The sequence below is a fragment of the Aythya ferina genome, assembly GCF_964211825.1.
Source record: "Aythya ferina genome assembly, chromosome: 10".
NCBI lineage: Eukaryota > Metazoa > Chordata > Aves > Anseriformes > Anatidae > Aythya > Aythya ferina.
The window spans coordinates 23517722-23522621 of NC_140306.1; the positions used below are offsets into that span (position 1 = coordinate 23517722).

Below are 4900 nucleotides of genomic sequence, written 5' to 3' on the forward strand. Positions count from 1 at the left end.
CGAAAACTTAGGATGCTCCAAACCCTATCCTGGAAACATTAAGATGCTCAAAACCCTAACCCAATTACTTAGGATGCTTGAAAGCCTATCCCAAAAAATTAGGGCACACAAAAGCCTAACCCCCAAAATTAAGATTAAGAAGCCCTCTCAGATACTTCCGTCCTGCTTCTCCTGCATGCGGCCGGAGGTCGGTCTAATTCTGGTGCTGTTGGTGGTGGAAGCTGGGGCAACGGTGGTACTGGTGGCGATACCACAGCCACCGGAGGGGGAGCCGCCGGGGGTGGATTGTTAGGATATGGAGGTGGTAGCTTATCCAACGGCTCACGTTTATCTTCTTTTTCTTTTTCATGTTCTTCTTGTTCTTCAAATTTCTTACCTGCTTTTAGTGTAAATATTGAGGCTGGAAAAGGACGTGAAGTCCTCCTGATCCATAATCCTGCATAATCACTTTCTTCCTGGCTAAAAGCTTCCTTTGAATTAACATGGATATTTAAGGCCTGGCAAATCCAGTCTTCGAAGGTTCCAAAAACAGGCCAAAAGACATGTAGTCTTAAAGGCTCCTTTGGCCATTCTGTCACACAATACTGGACCATTTTTAATTTACTTTTTCCTTTTCTGGGGTCCCTATCATTCCAATTTCGAATCGTTATTCCTAATGGACTTTCTGGTGGTATGACTGGTAATTTGCTCCCTTTCTTCTGGTCTCTGGTCTTTGATTTTGTCTGACCCATCTAGGAATTTTACTATGGCAATTCCCACAGCCCTTGGTTACCTTAGTAAGAGTGTCTTGCAGGGGGTCGAGGACCTATCACACACCCACAAGTCCTATAGGAATCCCTTCGGTCCTTCACCGGCCAAGTCCCTCGCGGGAGATTGGAACCGCGGTTAGAAGACCTCCACAATCGCTTCGGAACTAAGTTCCATCTCAGTCACACTCTTACACACACAGGCAACCGAACCCCACCCAACCGAACGGTATACGCTTTAAATGCTTACGACTCCGTCATCTTCGTTCGGATCTTCACACACACAATTATGGGCAAAATATAGTGCTGCAGCTGGCAAGGGAGCTGAAAAAAAGAATCAGAAACTTTGCTTACCTTTATTCAGGTTTAAGATGCCATTAGTTCCGACCTGACTCAAACAGCAGCCACCAAATGGTGGGGGTGCCTCTCCTAGATCAAACCAGAAATCAGGAACCAAAGCCCTCCCGGACGAGAGCCCACTTGTAATAAACGACTGGGTCCCAAATAGGATTGCAATTGAAATTTACAATTTATTAAATGAATAGAGGTAAGCAAGCAGCGCTGGGTGCGCCAGGAGTCTCTGCTCCACCAAGACGCACACAAGTTACATTAGGCGGCTGGTTTTTATGCTGCTAGGCTAATACATATTCATTACTACTTCTACAAAAGGCAGGGTTATTCTAATTAGTTCCCAGAATCCAAACCCTCCCACTGGTGCAGGCGTTATCAGTCTCCGGTGGTCCCTCTGGGGGCCGCTCGTACTGAAGGCTCGTAGTCTTCCTCCCAGGCTTTTCTCTTGTCCATCTCCTTTGTCCATCTTGGCTGGATGGCAGACACTTGCATAGTGTCCCATGCAACAGTTGTAATAGTTAGCAGTTATTCTGAAACCCCTTTGTTCTCTTATCCCCTATTGACCCGAATTGCTGGACCATTCCTTTGCAAGATTCAAGAACTATATATATTAACCACTCTGGTTTTCTTAGACTTTTCATCATATCATGCGGCCCTAGCATTGTTCCATATTGACACGAATCAGATGAACTCATTTCACACTGTTAAGCTGTCTTATCACTGCAAGCATATCTCAATACCACCTTCCTTCCCTCTACAGGATGTAACTGCGCAAAAACAACATTTTTATTCCCACAACCTTGATCCCCTTACCCTGAAATCCTTATTCCCCTTAAACCTAACAACTCTAACCACAACCCTAACCCTTATTATCAACCCCCTAACGCTAATGACACTGACCTTAATCCAAACCCCAAACTGCCCCTAACCCCAGACAACCAACAACGAAACACACACACACAAAGATGGAAACTACAAAAAAGGCAAAACCCACGATACAGGCCCCAAATCACAAATACGCAACCAAAATGCTACAGAAAAGCCCCAGATGCAGGCCCCAAATGCTACTGCTAGGCCTCAAAAGCTCAAGATGCATCCCAAAGCAAAAATGCAGGCCCCAAACGTTACAGAAAAGCCCCCAAACCCAGGCTGCACAAGTCTACAAGCAGGCCCCAAACTGCCAACAGAAGCAGGCACCAACCACACCCAGATGCAGACCCCAACTGCCCACAAGCAGCTCCTACCCCACCACCCCCTCCCAAGAACTGGACTCCACCCAGACACTGGCCCAAGACCCGGACCCGACCTCCGCCAACCCCCCTACCCTCCCCCCGACACAGGTGTACAAGCAGCTCACAACCCGCCCCTTCAGAGACCGATCCCACTCCCCCCACCCCCCCCAAGACACGGGATGCGGAGGTGTACAACCAACTCCCAACTCCCTCCCCCTCAAAGGGAGGCCCCAAAGACCCCCAAATGGAGGCTCCTAGAGTGAACAAGCACCTCCCAACTTCCCCAGGCACAGGCCCACCCCCCCCCCCCAAACACAGGCCACAAAGGTGTATAAACAGCCCAGACCCCGCTCCAAGACCATGGCCCCTATAGTGTACAAGCAGCTCCCAACCACCCACAGATGCAGGCCCCAACCCTTCTCAAAAGGGAGGCACCTAGAATGCATGAGCAACTCCCAACCAGCCTAAACATAGGTCCAAAAGTGCACAAGCAGCTCCCAACCCCCCTCAAATACAGACCCCAAAAGTGTACAAGTAGCTCCACCCCTGAGACAGGACCCAAAGGTGTACAACCAGTTCCCAACACCCCTGAGACACAGGCCCCAACCCCCCCCCCAGACACAGCGACCCAAATTCTACAAGCAGCTCCCAACCCCTGCCAGGCACGCCCCCTACCCTATACAAGCAGCTCCCAACCCTCCCCCCCCCCCCCCGAGGGAGGCCCCCAAGGCCCCCACAAACACAGGCCCCTACAGTGTACAGGCAGCTCCCAGCCACCCCCAGATGCTGGCCCCAAAGTTGTACAAACAGCTCCCAGCCACCCTGCAGAAACAGATTCCTACATTGTACAAGCAGTTCCCAGCCCGCTAGACACAGGCCCTGACCCCCCACACATGCAGGCCCCAAAGGTGTACAAGCAGCTCCCACCCCTCCCCCAGACGCAGGTCCCAAGCCCCCCCCCCAAACACAGGCCCCTGCAACCAGCACCCAACCCCCTACCCCCGATGCCAGGCCCAAAGGTGTAGAAGCAGCTCCAAACCTCCTCCCTCAACCCAGGCTCCAACAGTGTACAAGCACCTCCCAACCAACCCTCCCCTTCCCCCCCCCCCCCCCCCGCCCCCCGACACAGGCTCCAAAGGAATACAAAGAGCTCCCACCCCTCCCCCAGATGCAGGTCTCAACCCCCCCCCCCCCCAAAAGCAGGCCCCAAAGGTGTAGAGTCAGCTCCCAACCCCCTCAATGCCGGCCCCAAGGGTCTACAAGCAGCTCCCCCCTTGCCCCCAGATACCGGCCCCCAGACACAGACCCCAAAAGCCTAATCACAGGCCCTGAACTCTAGAAACAGGCTCCAAAACCCAGGACAAAGCCCCAGTGGTTCGAGACAGGGCCCAAATCCCAGACACAGGCCCCAAACGCTAAACATATGCCAAAAAAGTATTAGTGCTGGTGCCAAATGTTACAGACAGGCCCAAAAGCCCGAGATGCTCAAGGCTGAGACGTAACTTGGCTTTCTGAATTACTGGAAAGCAGCTTTCATTCTCAGATAATTGTGTGCAGGCTAGATAGGATGGGGCTTCAGGCACCTCTTCACCTGAGGAAACACACTGCCATCACGCACCGCTGTGCCAGACAAGCTTGTTCTGCTAGAACACCCTACTCAGATGCACTGTGGCATTCAAGTGAACTGCTTTCATGCAAATATAAGGACTGATGTTACAACCCACCTTGCCTGTGGCACCTGATGAACAGAAGAGTAAGCCACCGCAGCGCTTCAAAACCATCCCTGCACGTGCCGCTCCTTGTCGCTCTCTGGCCTTATCTCATATCCTTATCCACTTCTGTGGAGAGCCTGCCACGGCACCTGCAAAGCAAGACGGACACCTTTCATAGTCACCTTGTGCTACTTGGTCGTTCTGCTCCAACCCAGCTCATGACCAGCCCCTCTTCTTACACAGCTCTTCAGAGTGCAGTTTGCTCCTTTGAGCCTGTGCGAGACACCTGTGAAAGAAAAAGAAACGCATAGGCCGATGCAGCATCCAAAGACACAGCACAACTAGGTAAGTTACTCTCATCTGCTCCCTTACCTCTGCCGCTTACCAGCCCCCGAGGCAGATGCTTCAATCTACCCTCTTCAAACAGCTACAACACCTCTAAAAGACAAAGAGGGGATGCCTAGAGGAACAGTGAGACCTACAACACAACAACTGCTACATCTGTTCCTCACTCACCTTGCCAGAGGCAGCTCTGCGTGTGACGTCCCAGGTTGTACACTGCGTTACCTAACCCTTACCGTAACCCTTACCCTAACCCTTCTCACCCTTACCATTACCCAAATCCTTACCTTTACTTTTTCCTTACCCTTACTCTTTCCTTTAACCATAACCTTACCCTTACCCTATACCTTACTCCAACCCTTCCCCTTACCTTCCCCTTCCCCTTCCCCTTAACCTAACCCTAAACCTTAAACCTTACCGTAAACCTTACCCTTTCTGCTACACTTACCCTTAGCGTAAATCTAAACCTTACACTTACCCTTAGCCTAACCCTCACCCTTACCATTACCCATACCCT

The 4900-nt window shown here is 51.3% G+C and overlaps 1 long non-coding RNA gene across 3 annotated transcripts; it reads right to left on the bottom strand.

Annotated features, from left to right (window-relative positions):
- Nucleotides 1-893: 893 nt before the first annotated feature.
- LOC311441853 lies at nucleotides 894-4639 on the bottom strand. Of its 3 annotated transcripts, none has more exons than XR_014696277.1 (4): nucleotides 4558-4639; nucleotides 4281-4479; nucleotides 4054-4190; nucleotides 894-1070 (listed from the first exon to the last, which is right to left on the bottom strand). It is a non-coding gene; the product is annotated as an uncharacterized lncRNA (long non-coding RNA). The 3 variants fall into 3 exon arrangements; XR_014696278.1 differs by lacking the exon at nucleotides 894-1070 and adding an exon at nucleotides 1390-1582 and having other exon boundaries at nucleotides 4558-4636; XR_014696279.1 differs by lacking the exon at nucleotides 894-1070 and adding an exon at nucleotides 1390-1568 and having other exon boundaries at nucleotides 4558-4635.
- Between the last annotated feature and the right edge of the window lie 261 nt (nucleotides 4640-4900).